Here is a 17,164-nt window from a genome sequence, read left to right on the forward strand (position 1 = left end):
GCAGAAATCTGGTTATATTCTTTTCACATGTAAGGACTCATAACAAAAAGAGTGCTGCTTCACATAAAGCAATAAAATTTCAAGGACCTAATTCTAATATTAATCTACCATTGTATCAGAAATTAATTACTATGTAATTAGAATTACATAAAATGCAAATGGGATTTCTTAACACCATCAACAGCTGTTTGAAATGACATTTATCTGAAAACATTGGAAAACCAGAAATGCTCCTTCACAATCTATGCGGCACTGAATTTGCCAGCTATCTAGCAAAGTCTAGTGAAAGCTCCATTTCTTACATAAGATGCCCTATATAACAGATAAAATCGTGAATATGCAGCATGACTAATACAGCTCTTCCCCCCAACTCCTGCTAGGTAAGCAAAGACATGTAAGAGAAGCACGTCTGAGAGAATGCCAGGACTCATGACCCCCCTCAGTGTCAAGAAATTATCAGAAATATCTACCACAGGGAACTACACAGCTAATGAAAACAAAAATGATCTGAACCTCAAGGATAATGATAGCTCAATGTCTAATTATCTGAGATGAATTTTTTATGACACCTCCTCTGGCCAATTAGTTTGCTAGTCACCAAAGAGTGCTTTTTGCAAGGAGGGTTAAGCAGAAGGCTGGAAAAATAACAAGAGAAAATAGGACTGAAAATGCTGGAGCCAGAAGGGTCCCAATTCTTCAGCCACTTCTCTCAGAGGCAGAAATAGGCTCTGTGGGAGCCAAGAGAGTTAAGATAATTTTAAACCAGAGTCAGAGAGAAGAGGGTGAGCAGACCTAGGAAGCCTCCCACAGCATCCAGGGTGAGCATTACCACACCCACAAAACCCGGTCTAAGCTGAGTGCTGCACCCTCTCCCCGTGACCCACAACATTGGTACCACACACAGCTGCTCAGCCTGCTCTGCCGTTCATCGCCCTCACAGACAGGCTCTCTGAGCACGGGCTGTGGCACAACGCCGAGAGAGCCCATCATTCCCTCTGTGCACCTTTACTAGAAAATGCATGTACCTCTGCCATGGCCTTCAGGGCTTTGTTCATCATGTGATAGCGTGCATGTTCCTCTCCCCTGACCTGCGGCACTGGTCTCAGACTTTGGCCAGAAAAAGATGAAAGGAAATCACGTTGGTTGCTGGTCAGCAATAAAATAAAAAGTAGCTATAAAACAGTAGAAACTAGGCATACGAAAGGCCCTGTACTCCATGTATACAAATCAGCATAGCTCCATTAAACTCCTCTTTAACAATCCCAAATGCCAGCACAAACATCAGTCAGAATGTAAGTTACACTTATCTTCCATAGCCCGCTTGGGCATTCAGGACATCATGTGGCAACAGCATTAGATCTCTCTTACTAAGCTTCTCCAGCAGAAGGAGAAAAGTGACATGGCAACTGCTGGAAAAGACTGCTGAAAATTTCACTTACTCAGATTTAGAAACTTGATTGGTGTAAAACAGTTCTTCTAAAGAACAGGTCTAAAGAACAGACCTCTGCAAACCATTACGTTAGTGTGGGAAGCTGGAAGAGTGGGGGATGACAGGCAAACAGAATAAACAGACAATTTTTCTTGATTTTTTTTTTCTTCCTCTTTGAATTTTACAAGTTTGTAACCAGCAAACTCAGGTTTTTGATCTAGAGCCAGATAGACAATCTTTTTAACCAGAGCCAGCATTTACCATAGTGAAAAAATATCCAGCAGAACCTTGTATCTTGTCGTTTTCAATAATCTTACTATATCCCACCAGGATTATTTTTTCCTAGGCCATAAATTTGTTCTCACCCAGTAACCTACCACCTGCTGATCCCTATTATTTCCAAAGCTTGTTACAGATAGATTTAGTTACAATTCTTTTTTTTTTTTCTATTCCGTGAAGCAGAAGTACTATGTCATACCTGCATAACACATTGCTTATTCTCTCTGAGAAGCTACCGAGACAGCTGGTATCTCACCGAGATGTTTACTTTAGACTTTTCTTTAGCAGATAAGAGCAGCGCAGCAAAGAAGGTGCATATAGGAGATAAAGCAAAGATCTCACTAACAGAAGCCTAGAGAAGGTCTGAGGTATAACCTGCTCCTCAGTGCTGGAGAATATAAACAAATCAGTTGTGTTAGGTTTAGACTTGCTTGACTTAAAATGCATTTCTGCAATACGATCAGGCATTAATATTGACATTTCATGGTATTTGAGATGCTATTTACACTCCATACACTAGACACACACCAGACAGTTTACCTTCAATACAAGCAGCTGGTTACTCATTTGGGAAGCCAAGGTGGGATGGTGTGGCCACTATCACCTACGACCCTTAAAGATTACTGAACAAGGACTGCAATGCCAAAATAGCTCCAGAGACTGCCTCTTCTGTTTGGAATTGACTGCAGTCACCACCTGTACATAGAAGAAATCAGTGCTGCTCTGTACTATGTCTTTTTATCAGCCATACTAAGTGACCCATCTTATGTCTGGTAGGCTGACTATGTACATTGGCCCTATAATATAGAATAATACAATAATTTAAGTTGGAAGGGTCCAACATCTTCCTCAAAGCAGAACTAACTTCAAAGTTAGATTGCTCAGGGCCTTGTCCAGGTGAGTTCTGAATGGCTCCAAGGACGGTGATTCAACAGCCTCTCAGGGCCCTGTTCCAGTGTTTGACCACCCTCATTGTGAAAAACAAACGTTTCTTATGGCCATTCTTAAGAAATATCCTAGTGACAACAAGACCTAAAAGAGAGCAACAAACCATGCTACAAATTTTGAATAATTTCATGATATATGCTAAAGACTCTGCTTGTAAGTGGTGGCAGTAGTATGACTTCAGCGTTACTTGCATTTGCCCTGCTGTAACTGGACATAAACGCAATAGTTGTGGCAAGCCCATGCTGAAACATACGTCGCTACAGCACTAATGTGGTGTCACCATTCTCCCATTCTCAGCCGGACCATCCCACGCTTCTCTTCAATGCAGATGCAACTCAAAATATTCTTATGATAGTTTCACCATCAAGCTTCTACAGTTCAGTTTTCCACATTTTAGAAATTATTTTCGCTCTTCCAGACATGGGCGTATGCTAACTTCCCTTAGGCAAAAACATGATATCACTGATGTGTTTATAATCTAACCTTCTACCAACAAGAAAAAGCAAATTAACGATTTGAAAAAGCAGTTATTTGATACAACTTGATTCAGTTATGTTTATTTCCAAAGAATGCCTTGAGTACAGTTGATCTAAACCAGTGACAAGCATTGCTTTCTGCTGTATACCTAAACTAAGACTAAATTAACAAACTCTTTCAGTTTGTAATCAGGTTATAAAAATAAAGTGCGGCAAACAGAAACTAACCTGTTTGTTTTGTAAGTAATGTATGTGCTGTATCCAGACCTTAATTAGACCACATAGTAAGAGACTTTTATAGACGGATTTTTATAGACACTTTTCCAGACATGCTGTGCTCCTGGTATTCCTCCCCTAAGCCCCAATCCACACCTTGCTAAATAACTTTTATAGGTCTAATTAAACAGGCCAGTGATTCAGTAGTAATCCTATTAAAACAACAGTACTTGAGAACTGGCGTTCTTACTGTAGCATCCTCCTTTCTTTCCAGTAGGATTCCATAAAATGAGCTACTGGTAAGATCTCAAGACATTTCTATATTGCACAATCTGATGTCATCCTAGAAATGCCTTACCTAGTTCTGTGTGAGCTGGATTGTCTACACAGTTCAACACAGCACCAAAAAAGACACATTAACTCTACTGCCAGAAGCAGTATGGCAGCAGCAGTATGGCACTGTACCCAAGCTAATTACATGCTTTTATGCCATACTCCTCCTTATGGAACTAGGAGAGAGCAAGCATTATTCATCGGAGACACCTCCTGAGATCTTTTATGTCTAACATTATTGAAAGACAAGATAAACCTCCATCATTGAAATGTTGCCTAGAATTTAATAGGGATCTATAAAAATTACCCTCCAAAATAGAAAAATTCAATTGAGAATGATTTATTTAATTTTATTCTAGTATTATTAAATTTAAGGAACTATTCTATAGAAGGCATGCAGGCCCATTAAAGTTGATAACAAAGCTCCTGTTACTGGAATTGAAGCCACAGTTCCCCAAGATGAGTCAGAAATCTCAGAGACTGGGTATGATACTCTATTCAACTCTGCAAGCATTTTCCGTGAAGAATAAAATGTTGGAAAGCCCTCAGAAATTATTACAAAAAGCTACCCAAGCTCCAGGATTATCACTTTTCAAAAAACTCCCTTCAGTCACAAATATGCCCCTCTCATAAGAATTTGTGTCTGTTGAATACTCCACAGGTATTATCCCAGTAATACTGGGACTTATGAAAGAATAGAGGCAGTTGCTGTCAGTCAGTCCTGCTCTAGCCTTCCAGCATCAACATGGCACGTTTTGTGAATGCACATTATAAGTTTGATTGTATTTAGCAAGCTGATGCTGCGCTTTCCACAATTAAGAGGATTTTTCTGAACTCTGTAAGAAATACAAAGTTATGTGCCAAATTTTATTCTCAGTCATATAGGAGTAGTTTTAATGCTCGTATGAGGCATTTTTTTATTACTCTGAAGGAACAATTTCTATACTATAAGAGACTGAAAAAGGCTTCCTATCATGCTTCCAGCAACATCTTTAAACATGTTGAAGTTATCCTCGTACTTCAAAATCCTTATCACAGTAAGTTTTTTCCTGCGTCAACTTTATGAGTCATTCTTATGGCAGAAGGTGAAATAGTTTGAATAAAATAAGATACTCTCACCCAAAATTACTTCCATGTTTTTAAGGGAAATTTTGCAATTCTAACATTTTAAAAAATACTTGTTTTACTGTGGCTGAAACAACAACGCATTTCTTTACTACCTTTCTGGATATGGCTGATAGCTGCTCCAGTCTAGAAATGCTTTTGTACTAAGAAAACAAACTTGAATAGATGGTTTGTGGCCTTAGTCACCCCAAAATGTGCTATTCCCTTGAGCCAAGAAATTAAAATGTCTAGAAATATACAAATTTCCTGCAAAATCCAATCCTAACCCAAACTTATAGTTAGTGACTAACATTATAGGGTAGTCTGCAACTACCCCCAAAATCACGAAACACAAACTCTACCTTACATAGTTTTCTGAGAAAGCTCCAGCCAATAAAGAGTTAAGCACTGCAGCAGCAAAAGGCTTCCTATCTGGGCAATCCATGCCACTAAAATAACAATTCCTCTTATTTCCACCTCACTCATAGGGAACCAGCAGGCCTTTTACTCATTATTATTTATTTCTTTGATCTTCTCTCCCCTTGAACCTTACTGCATTTCCTTTTACAAGTTTTCCAGTTCTTTGGCAAAGGTGTACATATCAACACCATCTGGCTGCATGCAAAGAAACTTTACTACATGCTTCCCTGAAGACAAGCCTGCTGTGCTAGCTATGAGCCACTGACATGATTTCCAGCTCAGCACTTTAGAAGAGTTCTACTCAAACACCATTGCTTGCGTTTCCTCACAAAAGAGAAGAGGGAAAAAACCTAAACCCTCCACTGGATCTACAATGGTAGGGAATGTGCGTCTCATGTTTTATGAACACAAAAATTCCAGGCTCAATTATGTGTTACTACTATGTGCTCTGCCTGCCAAGCCACCGCTCTATTTCCAATAAGTACACAGCAATATAACGAAAGGACAAACTACAGATCTTATAAATTGCTTTTAAGTACTGCTTTTTCCACATTAAAACCATCATGGGAGAGGCTTTGCATCTCAGGAAGCATGTTGGCAAACCTTGTCAATTGTTACTATGTTTTACAAAATATTTAACCAACTGAGTAATAATAACCTCTATTTATCATACTCACAAGTAGTGAGCAATTCCTGCTTTCCAGCTGTAGATTTATGACAAAGTAACTTTAGAAGCAGCATTCTTAAACCAAAGCCTGTCATTTGTTAGTTAATTTCCACAAGCACATATTTGTATGTCTAAATATTGTAGGCAGGACTCCCATGACAAATTAAAGTTAATGGAAATTGTATGCATCTCAGTTCTTGGAATTGAAATAATATTAGCACTGCATACAATACTAAATGAAGGTTCACTATGAGCCTTTTAAGCACAGCACTTTCTTCAGCTCGCTACCTTTGGCTGTGCAGTCAGTTCCAGTTTATATTCAGAAACTATCCATCGTTAAGCTGCTTTGACTAATTAACTAAACTGAGTATTACATTGGTTGAAGTGTCATAATCTGTTCAAGTCAAGCTCAGCTCCATCTGGTGATATACTTATCAAAACCGCAAATACAGACAGAGGCAAATATTACAATCGCTACTTTACCCTCAGGACCCCAAAGGGTCCAAAGCTGAAGCCTAGACAACGTATTGTCAGCAGAGGCCCTCTCTCTGCAGCACGCTTCATCTTGACCATATGCCAAAGCCAGGCTTGTTGCCATTCTAGCTACTGCACAGAGCGCATTACTGTATTTGGGCCTTAGCTTGAAGACTACTGATGACAATCTTTGGTTGAAAGCTCTGAATGAAATACATTTACATATGGAGAAGTGATTTGTTAGGAAAAAAACCAAACACAATATTATGGAGACAATTTGCAATTAATGGCTGGATGTGCATTTTGAGGCCTGCATCTTTTAAAGTAAAACAATAAATTCAGAGTTTTACTCCTCTATACCAAATTGTCCATGATGCAGGAGCATGCTGCACTTGGGCACTATCTTGGTATATGTCCTGGTTTCAGCTGGGATAGAGTTAATTTTCTTCCTAGTAGCTGGTACAGTGCTGGGTTTTGGATTTAGTGCGAGAATGATGTTGATAACACACTGATGTTTCAGTTGTTGCTAAGTAGCGCTTATCTTAAGCCAAGGACTTTTCAGTTTCCCATGCTCTGCCAGCAAGCAGGTGGGCAAGGAGCTGGGAGGGAGCAGAGCCGGGGCAGCTGACCTGAACTAGCCAAAGGGATATTCCATACCATAGGACATCATGCTCGGTATATAAACTGCGGGGAGTTGGCTGGGAGGGGCGGATCGCTGCTCGGGCATCGGTCAGCGGGTGGTAGAGCTATTGCATTGTGGATCACTTGTCTTTCTTGGGTGTTATTTCTTTCTCTTTTTGTTATCTCTCTTTTCATTACAATTATTATTATAATATTTTATTTTAATTATTAAACTGTTCTTATCTGAACCCATGAGTTTTACTTTTTTTTTTTCTGATTCTCCTCCCCATCCCACCAGGCCGGGGGGAGGAGTGAGTGAGCGGCTGCATGGTGTTTAGTTGCTGGCTGGGGTTAAACCATGACAACATAATTCCAATCAATGAATTTTGCAGAGCAAAGGTCAGCACAGGACTCAAAAATAATCTCCTGCTTCACTCCTTCACTCATTCAAATATATCCATACATGCTCCTCTGCCTGTGTGTATGTAATAGTAAGCCAAGAAGGATGGAAATTTTCAGACTACTACAAAACCTAAGTATACAATTTAGATTCCTGAAATCTGATAACTACTAGAAATGCAAATAAACTCCTACAACCTTAGAATTTTCAAATAAATTGTTTTTAAGTTTGCCATTTGTATTCTTCTAAAACTACAAACGTGATACCATAGATGCTTTATAATCATCCTGAAGAAAATGTAGATCTGTTCTTTCTCTTAAGATGTAGAGAATGTGCAACTCAAATACGCCCTAAATTAAAAAAAAAAAAAAAAGGACATAAAAAAGGCTCCACATTAACAGCCTTGAAGACAGATATTATCTTATTACATTGGACAGTATCAAGCACAATAGACTCCTATAAAAATGAGAATAATATATCATATACTTTTTACTGCAAGACTAAGTCATTGACAGTGAATTTGGAAGCCAGCTATGCACAGGTCATATCAATAATCTTTAATGTCTTGTTTTATGCTAGATTTCTGTGAAGTTTCAGGCTTCTTATTCACTAATTCTTTAAGCATAAAAACACCAGCAGGCACCAAATGAAATTATCAGGCAGCAGGTTTAAAACAAACAAAAGGAAGTGCTTTTTCACACAATGCATAATTTAATTGTTGAATTCCTTGCCACAGGATGTTTTGTGTGCCAAAGTCATAGGCCAGTTAAAATAAAAAAAGCATAATTTAGAGAACAGAGTTTCACCAAGGCCTGTTAAATAAATAGGGCGAATATAATCTGCAGCTCTGGAGTTCCCAAAACCACAGAATACTGGAATTTGGCAGAGTAAATAGGGGGAAGTGTCATTCCACTCTTGAATTACCTCCACGCCTCCCCTGCCCCCCAAAACAAAATTCTGCTAGAGGGTATCATCGGAAGAAGAGGTTGTTGGCCTAGCTGACCTTCAGCTAAGCCTATCTGGCAAGGTTCTTTTTCCTATTCACTAACTCTAGTGAGAACGCAAAAAAGTCTACCTGTAAGTGCCATCTTCTTTGTGTACGACTTTTGACAACATATAGCAAAAGTTTCTAAGTTGGCTTTTCTAGCTGCTTTTTTGTGTCTATATTATCAAGGCAAACGCATCCCAATTTGCAACTGTATAGTCTGTTTTTTTTCAGATCAGACAACGTTTGGATAATCATAACTTATCAAAAATATCTGTTTAACGTTTCTATCTCAATTTAACTATAAACAGGCTATGTATATACTCTGACCTCAAGAAAAAAAATGGTTGTCCCCTGCAGTTAGTTATTACTTTGATATTGAGTTGCAAGATACATGCTGATATAATGTCAGGGGTGGATCTGTGCTGCTTCTAACTCTTGCATATGAATGAGCACCATTTTGTGATGCAGGCAGGATAATAACCATTACCAGCGAGGATGGGATTCACTCCTATTCAGACAAGTGATTCTTTAATATCAAAAAAACCACATTGATCAAGGATAGCATATGAATAACATGTACCAACGCAATATACCAGTTTTCCATATGTTACCATGTAGATTATTTTCCTCCTCCAAAACAGCTATCTACATGCCTACACGTTGGTGCCATATTTACTACAGGAAATGATAGCTCAGGTGATGCTTGGCTCTCAGCTCACTCTCTTAATTTTTGCAGTAGCAGATGTTGTCATAATTCTTTTTCATAGCATCACCTTTCCAGTTTTATCTGCAAAGAAGGCTGTCAAATTTATCTTCTGTTTAGATCATCAGCAACAAAAATCAGATGCTTTTTAAAAAAAAAACCAAAACACAACTTTTTGAGCTAGGTGAAGCATGAATGTTGTTCAAGCATGCTTGTTTTATTTTTCTAGCAGAAAACTAAGGGTACACACATGTGCTTTGTGAAATCATGAAGCAGAGTAACTCAAATTCTTTGGATTTTGTCATGTTTTCATTTTTGAAAGAATTTTCAAAATTGGTTCGGTTAAACTACTATGTAGAAGCTCTCCTTCAGAATTAATATAAACTTAACCAAATATATTTTAATTTACTTCCATGTCTAACCTAAATTAAAGCCATTTTAATTTTGAATGAGGGTTGGGAGAAGGAACTGATGTCATTTAAGCAATCCACATTAAATTCCAATGGATTAAGTTTCAGTTTAACTTTTCTAATATACACATAGCAAGAGGTCATAGTTGCTTTTGAAAAAGTAATGGATACTTTAGATAGATACTCTTTAATAGGTACATTGGGTAATATAGTAGATTTCTCTCCACATTATTTCAGGAAAACCAATCCATGCTACAAAATGCATTTAGTTTGCTACTGAAACAGAAGACCTGAATAGTAGTTTATAGCCTTCTTGTCAGAGACAGGTACTTCAAAATCATGTAACAGCTTATCAAAATGCATCATTTAATTTTTAACTAACAAAATGTTGCTGGAAAATATGTGGGAAGAAGCTAATCAGAACCAGGAAGGGGTGAATGGAAGAAACTATTCATAGAAGTGTTGAATAAAAGCCAGAGGAGTTTTTGAAAAAACTCCTGCTAACTCTACTGCCTTTATCAGCATTACGTATAGTGTGACTCACAGTCATGAAGAACCTGCAGTTGGGCAAATGGTTGAACAAGTTATTTGTTCTGAAATACTTTCCAGATCACATTACAGTAGGAAAATATATTTATTCTATAAGGTCGAGTAAAGTGCTTTCATTTATTTTCACATTTAACCAGGTTTTCTAATAATGTTCTGAAACACCCTAAAATATTGGCAATTAGGAGGCTGATATTGTTGCTAGGAGTTCCTGTTTGCAGATGAGAATGAGTTCCGCTTGTCAGAGAAGATCAAATCCCTACACACTGGTGATACACTTTACAAAATCCATTAGGGATAAAATAAAAAATAGATTTCATAAATAAATATGTAATATTTCACATATTTAAAAGCTAACTTGAAACAAACCTAGGTTAGTAAAAGCATGCTATCTGGAAAAATGAACTGCAATAGTTCAACCAACAGGCCAATGATGTTGTTTTAGATGGCCTATCCCCACTCTGCTACTTCAGTCAGGTCTTTAGCGTATGGGATTACAAACTGAAATGACAAAGTTAGCTGTAATTCAGTTCCTATTAACTTGCCCAAGCCATGACTACTTTCCAGTGGAAAATTTTGTCTGCAGTTAAAACACTGATACATGATTGACTCAAATACTTCACCGACTCAGTGATTTTTCTTGTGTGAAGTGCTTAAGGTCAAATGCAGCTTGCTGACTGATACAACGAGGATTTAGATAGTTTTCAGTTCAACCAAGAAAGCAATATGAATACAGCTTTAACTACAACATGTTTCTGTCCACATTGAATAAATGGATTCTTCATTCTTTTGTTTCTCCACACAGCTAAAAAGAGAATGAGGATATTAGTCGCAAATTTAAGAAATATGCATCCCAAAGAATGATGGTGTCTACGTTCTCAGAGGAAAATCATTATCTAGTCCACATGTTGCAAACCATATGGACATTTCTGAGGCCACCTGGACTTCCTGTGATTTAAAACAGAAGAAGTCTCTCAAGGAGGGGCTATAACTCATTCAAAGGCACACTCATGGTATGATTTGAACATTTCTAAAACTGTATGTAAGAAAATTAATGGAGAGTTTAAGGAAAAAACAAAACCCAAACTTGGAAGAAGTGCACTGTATCCAAACCTCTGAAGAAACACATTAGCAAGTTCATGGCATTCTGATTAGTAGTCAGAGAGGAGCCAGCATCACACAAATCTTATGGAAGTTCCCAGACTGGACATCATATCATCAATACATGACCTCAAAAACAAACTGTCCAGCCTGTCAGCTGCTACAGCACTATATCTATAGAACCTAAACAACAACCTCAGGTTGTCTCTCCTGGTCTATGTCAGGGGTGAAACACTTGGAAGATCAGAAGTGAGTCGTTTCACTACTGGTGGCATACAGCAGAGATATTATAACTCACCAAGGTCAGTAAGAGAAACAAATATTAAATACAATGAATCCTGAAAGATGTTTGGTAAAAAAAAGTAGGAAAAAGAAAACTCTCCTATTCTTCCTGATTTGTTCAATATTTTGCCTTCCCCAATGGTATTACTACCTAATTTCTACCAGCCTGCTGATCTAGCTAAAGTCTATATCCTCAGCACTATAATATTTAAGCAGTAACAACAGCAAGAGTAACAACCTGATTCCCTTTTCTTTACTTGCTTCTTGGAGTAACGCTTGTATAATAAATGAGTTTGCGTTTCTGTATGTGTGCATGTGACCAAGCACCTAAGGATAGGCAAAGGTTTTTTTAGGTGATTTTCTTTCTTAATAAGAGCAAAAGCTGAAGAGTTTTTCCACTTACCTGAAATCTGCAGGGTCTGTAATTGCTTGTCAGCTCTCACAGATGTGACCTCCTTAGTGAGGTTTTGGCTCACCAGAAAGTCCTAATACTGGCAGCGGCAGACATACCAGCTGATTTTTAGGGGCCCTATGGATGTCAGTCTCTCAGGGGGAGACCTAAGAGAAAGGAAAATCACATACTTCTAAGCCAATCCTACAAAAAGTCTTCCATATTAGGGTAAAATACTTAAACTACATTCTATATTTTAGCAGGCAGCTACAGCACAGCTTGCACGCATTGTTAAATGTAGAGTCTGCAACATTTTACAGTGTACACATCTTTTAGTAATGCTTTATATGTGCAGTATTATTATAGTTTTAACACTACATAAATGTATGTGAATTTGGTGTTCATGAAAATGAACAGACTATTAAAAAGACTAGAACGCACCGGTCTTTGGCGAAGCATCTCTTTATGACGCTCCTCCTCTGCAAATGGCCAACTATTGCATTGTGGAGCCTTTCTTGAACTCCTGCCAATGACACTGGATCCTGTAATGGTTTTGTAACGAGGCTCAAATCAACACCTCTAAACTAAATGGGAATACGACAAAGAAAAGGGAACTGGGACATGGTGAGAGGAAATACGGTGAGGGCAAAGTCATTTAGAAGGTCAGAAGAGGAAAAAAAAGGAAAGAGACTAGAAAAAATAGGAGGAAGAATGAGAGAAGCGTATGGTGTAAATAGAGTAAAGTAGATTTTTTTTCCTCCTTTCCCTCCCTGGCACTCAGTGCAGTGTCAAGTGCACACTTGCCACTTTTGTGAGAACTCGCAATCAGCAGCTAGAAGAGAAATGGTCTGATGGCCCTGTCCTGCTCTGCAGCTTGCACAAATCAACAGTAACATGAAATATTCTCTTTGGTTTAAAAAAAGTGCTTAGCATCAGCATGTCCAAAGTCCTGAACTGGGGAAGAATACAAACACGTGAACAGTTTTATTCTATTGCACACTATTAAAAACTGAAGTTTCAGTCACTGAATGCTATGTTCTCGGTACACTGCACAACCTCATTTATCTATCCTCACTTATCCAAAACATTTTGTGACAGACCGTGCTGTCACAGTGAATAGCAAGAAACCCATGTTAAACTACTGAGCATGGCCTTGGGAAGGAGCAGAGCTACAGCATCAGGAATCCAGAGCGAGTGTAAAGTCTGCCCTCCCATTCAGAGCTTGCTTACCACAAACATAGTTCTCAGAACAGGTTAAGTAGAGAAAAATGTTTTACATTATTATTATGGTTCACCTATTTCATTATCACACTCTTTAAATAAGAAAATAGGACTTCTAAGAAGAATGCCTTTTTCAGGAAATCTAAGCTCAAGGATAGGATTGCTGTCAAACACACTCTTCAAATGTTGTTTTGTTGCTATAAGACATATTTTCAGTTTATATTGTATCACTCTTTTTTACAATTTGCAGAAAACCAGATCTTTCATTTTTAGGGATCATCTTCTCCAGTTGCTTTTTATTGCACCTGAGGTTATGATCTTCTGTTCACCTCATTATGCTCAGGAGACTGTATAGAGGAGGGGGTAAAGTTTTCATGCAGCAAGAGAGTTCAAATCTCTTCTTACAGAAATTAACTATTTTTTCCAAGAACTATAAACTAGAACTAGATTAAAAAGCGGGATTAAGACATTCATCACAGACATGAACAATGGTAGTCAACAAAGCCACTGGAGACAAAGCCATAAAGAAATCATAATGGAAAAAAATATAATGTACTGACAAAATCACTTCACTGAAATAGAGGGGGGTGGGGAAGAAAGAGAGAATCTGTCTTTGAACAGAGTTTTAAAGCCTTGTTTCCGCTTGTGCCACTGGTTTCCTGGATGGCTGTGTGCAAGTTCTTTCACCCATCTACACTTCTCTACTCCCTGCTTTGTGCACAGTGGAGACGATACTAACTGCCCTTGCGAATTGCATTGAGATCTATGAAGAATAAAGTATGGTTAATAGATAACTAGCAATATCACATTTAAGCACATCCTTCTAATACCAGCTCTTCTCATACCATCATTCTCTACAAAAAGTCACCTAAAACAGCTTTTTTGCAAAAAACCCAATAGTTTCAAGTGATTACATTTATAATTTTAATAATGTAAGGGTTTTACAGTAACATACCATGCAACCAAGAATTCATTACTTTTCCTTTCAGATTTTAATAAAAGTACACTATGAATTATTTAAACTAAATGAAACTTGTCAAGATAAATTAATTTAGTACATGTTGTGATGCAGTATATTCTGGCTTTAATTGTGTTTGCTGCTTACTGAGTGTAGCGATTTGCAAAGTCCAGTAATACATTTTCCCAGCCATTAGAAACAAGAACCATGGGAGTGTTGTGTCATTTTCATTACTCGGAGATTTTTTACTTATTTTTTGATGAAAAGTTGAAGTTAGGTTATTACACTAAAAAAACCAACCAAACAAATAGTGAAAATACTGAAAGCTTCAGGGTATTTCTCATGTACCTCTTCTGATTCAACACTAGTCAGCAGTACCTAGGAAGAATCCCAGGATAATGAGTTTTCAGAAGCTACTGTGCAAAAATTGTGAGATTTAATTTGGTACTATTTAATTCTCATGACAAAGTGAAAACCAGGTCCCAGGAAAGTCAGTAAAAATTTTGTCTCTGACATGAGCAAAATAGAAGACTCAATCCATTGCCTAAACCTAGCTGTTAGTGCCATGTGAGATGCCCTGGGGGACGCCACCTGGCTCCAGCTGACACTCTAGCAGTGCTTGAGTTTCCTGCAGGTCCTGTTACTGTACACGCCAGCCTTATGGGGAATCCTTGGATGACTGGGAGACCTCAAATAGCACTAAGCATTACTGTTAAATCACTGAACTCAGCCCAAGATGTCTCCCATTGGACATCCCAGATAGACGGTGCCTTACACAGATACTGTTTGTCATACATGTCTGCTGACAGCCCCAGCCTAACAGATCTGATGGCATTCTTAACAGAAAAATATGCATTAAGATATTTATATAACTTACATATTTTTATATACAAATATTTTAATAAAGATATACATTTTAAAAGAATTATCCTTTCCATTCAGCCATGCTGTCAAGTCTCACAAAGACTACGTACCAAAGATCACATCCCATACTATACAGGTAAAAATTGTACAAATCTCTTTTCCAAAGCATTTTGCAGGGTAAACTTCTTGAAGGATCAGGTTGCAGAAAGTAGGATTCTCTTTTGGAAGTTCTGTACCTTCCTGAGAATAACATTTGCTTCTAAAGAAAATAGTGAGCAGAAATTCTTATGAAGTCTTATATAATTGTTAGATTGTGAAAGAGATGTGGTCATTCACTTTTACTGAGTGGGGTACTTTTCCAGATTTCTCACATTTTAATGGAAGCTGTGAGTTCTCTGCATGTATAGAAACCAGACTAAATCTGTTTTTCCATTTGTGCTAGAAATGATGGCTGTATTGAGTTTTCTGGGGAAATTAATCAAGAAAATATTCTCATTATCAGGGAGGAAGCTCAGTTTAGGAAGAATGATGCAACAGTCTTTCAGAGTCAATTAATGCTCACTATCCAGGATGACGACATTTGAAACTGCAACAGTGCTAAAAAGTGGGAATCGTATAAAAAAATAAAGCAAGCTCAAGTTTGTTTGAATGAACTCAAAATCAGATTATTTTTCCAAGAAGTTAAGAGTAATGCTTATAGCATATCTAATCTTAATTTTAAAATTAAATTTAAAAACTACTCTTTGTAACAAGTCTATAAATAGAATAGTCATACAGTACTTTCTGAATAGCTCATAAGGCATTAACTTGTGTTTACTTAGAGGTCATTCAGTTCAGGAAGACTGATTTAGATCTTGGTACAAGTAGAAACTTCACCACTTTGGCAGAAAACCACAACATTTAAGTTTCTGAAAGCAGTACACAAGTCTTCTTGAGATTAGGTCTATTTAAAGATGCAGAACCAGATTCTCTGTTAACTACAGTTGTCTTTATGCTGCACCATCTTTCCTCCTCTCATCTGCAAACTGAAGAGGCCCCTCCATTATTATTAGACATAAGAGAGTGCACCATATTCTCCTTATATCTCTAACCGAACTCAACAGCAGACATCCTTACCCAAAGCAAATGTCTTGTGCAGACCCAGTGTGCCTAAACATCAGAGCTGAGTTACATGGTGGGTCAGGCCTATGCAGAGCAACCTGACAGTTACTCCAGGTTGCCCTCTGCAATGTAGGCATTCCCATAGAGAGTCATTGACACTATTGTTGTAGAGCTGTTTGCTCCTATTGTCAACTTCCCATTTTCTTTCTCTTTCCAATTTCATTTATTCCTTGAAAGATTTCTCCTACTCTCTCCCCTCTCATAGCACTTGCTGATGGCTGATAGAAAAGTGACTGACCCAATACAAACAGAGAAAACTTGCCTTGCATCTCAAGGAAGAGATAGACACCAAGATAGACACTTGCCTTGCATCCTAAGACACGAGATAGACCCTAAAATTATACACACCAGTCTCTGGGTTTAAAAGAGAGGTCCAGGGGTTTTCATCAATAATGAACATCTGTACAGCAAGAATGGAGGGAGGGATATTGCCACGCATAAATGGGGTATTTTATGTTGAATTAAAGGGTGGTCGTAACAAGTTCATAAGTCTAGCTGCCAGGAAAGGGAAGGAGGAACAAACAAAAGGGTGTGATTCAGAACAAATCAACTTTCTCCGGTGTATTGAGAATATATGGGATGAGCTCTGAAGTGATTACATTTCCTCACATAGACGCAAGGAAAAGGTATGTTGGGAAGGGCTGAATTGGCCTCATTCTTCTCTGAAAAAGATTTAACATGCATTATAATAACAATAACAATTTTTAACATTTATATAACAGGTTTTCTTACGGAGAATCCCCCAGTTCTGGGGATTGGGAAGCAGTAGCCCCAGTACATGTTGGTTTATGAGAGGAAATAGAGAAGAGAATACCATGTCCAATTGATACTTCAGGGAGATTTGAAGGAGAATGAACGCATATTTGGAATTAGGCCAGGACACTGGGGCTACTATGCCCTATCCTACAAAAAGAGACACTGGACTGTTAAAAACCATAAGCAATCAGGCCCTTGGCTTTGCATCTCATCAGCAAGACTACGCTACGTATTCATTTAACTCACACTTGCTTTTAAGTTCTCTCAGTTTCTATTGCTGGTGGGTTTAATTCTTTGTCTTATCAATAAAGTGCATTCCTTTACTTTTTATTCATTGGAAATCTGTAGCTGACTCATCTAGCACTACACTGACCAAATCGTAAATGAAGAAATCCTACACTGACAGAAAAAACAGA

The 17,164-nt window shown here is 38.0% G+C and overlaps 1 long non-coding RNA gene across 2 annotated transcripts in view; it reads right to left on the reverse strand.

The window, feature by feature from the left end:
* Positions 1–1,080: 1,080 nt before the first annotated feature.
* The window catches only part of LOC127020265 (uncharacterized), a 36,484-nt gene continuing 20,400 nt past the window's right edge, over positions 1,081–17,164 (reverse strand). Inside the window, exons 1-3 of one of the 2 annotated variants that reach the window (XR_007767043.1) lie at positions 12,230–12,298; positions 11,801–11,955; positions 1,081–1,107 (exon numbers count right to left, since the gene is read on the reverse strand). This is a non-coding gene — a long non-coding RNA (uncharacterized LOC127020265). Of the gene's footprint in view, positions 1,108–11,800; positions 11,956–12,229; positions 12,299–17,164 lie in introns of those variants that run through there. The other variant, XR_007767044.1, reaches the window with a different exon arrangement.

This window comes from Gymnogyps californianus, chromosome 10 (genome assembly GCF_018139145.2).
Source record: "Gymnogyps californianus isolate 813 chromosome 10, ASM1813914v2, whole genome shotgun sequence".
Lineage (NCBI taxonomy): Eukaryota > Metazoa > Chordata > Aves > Accipitriformes > Cathartidae > Gymnogyps > Gymnogyps californianus.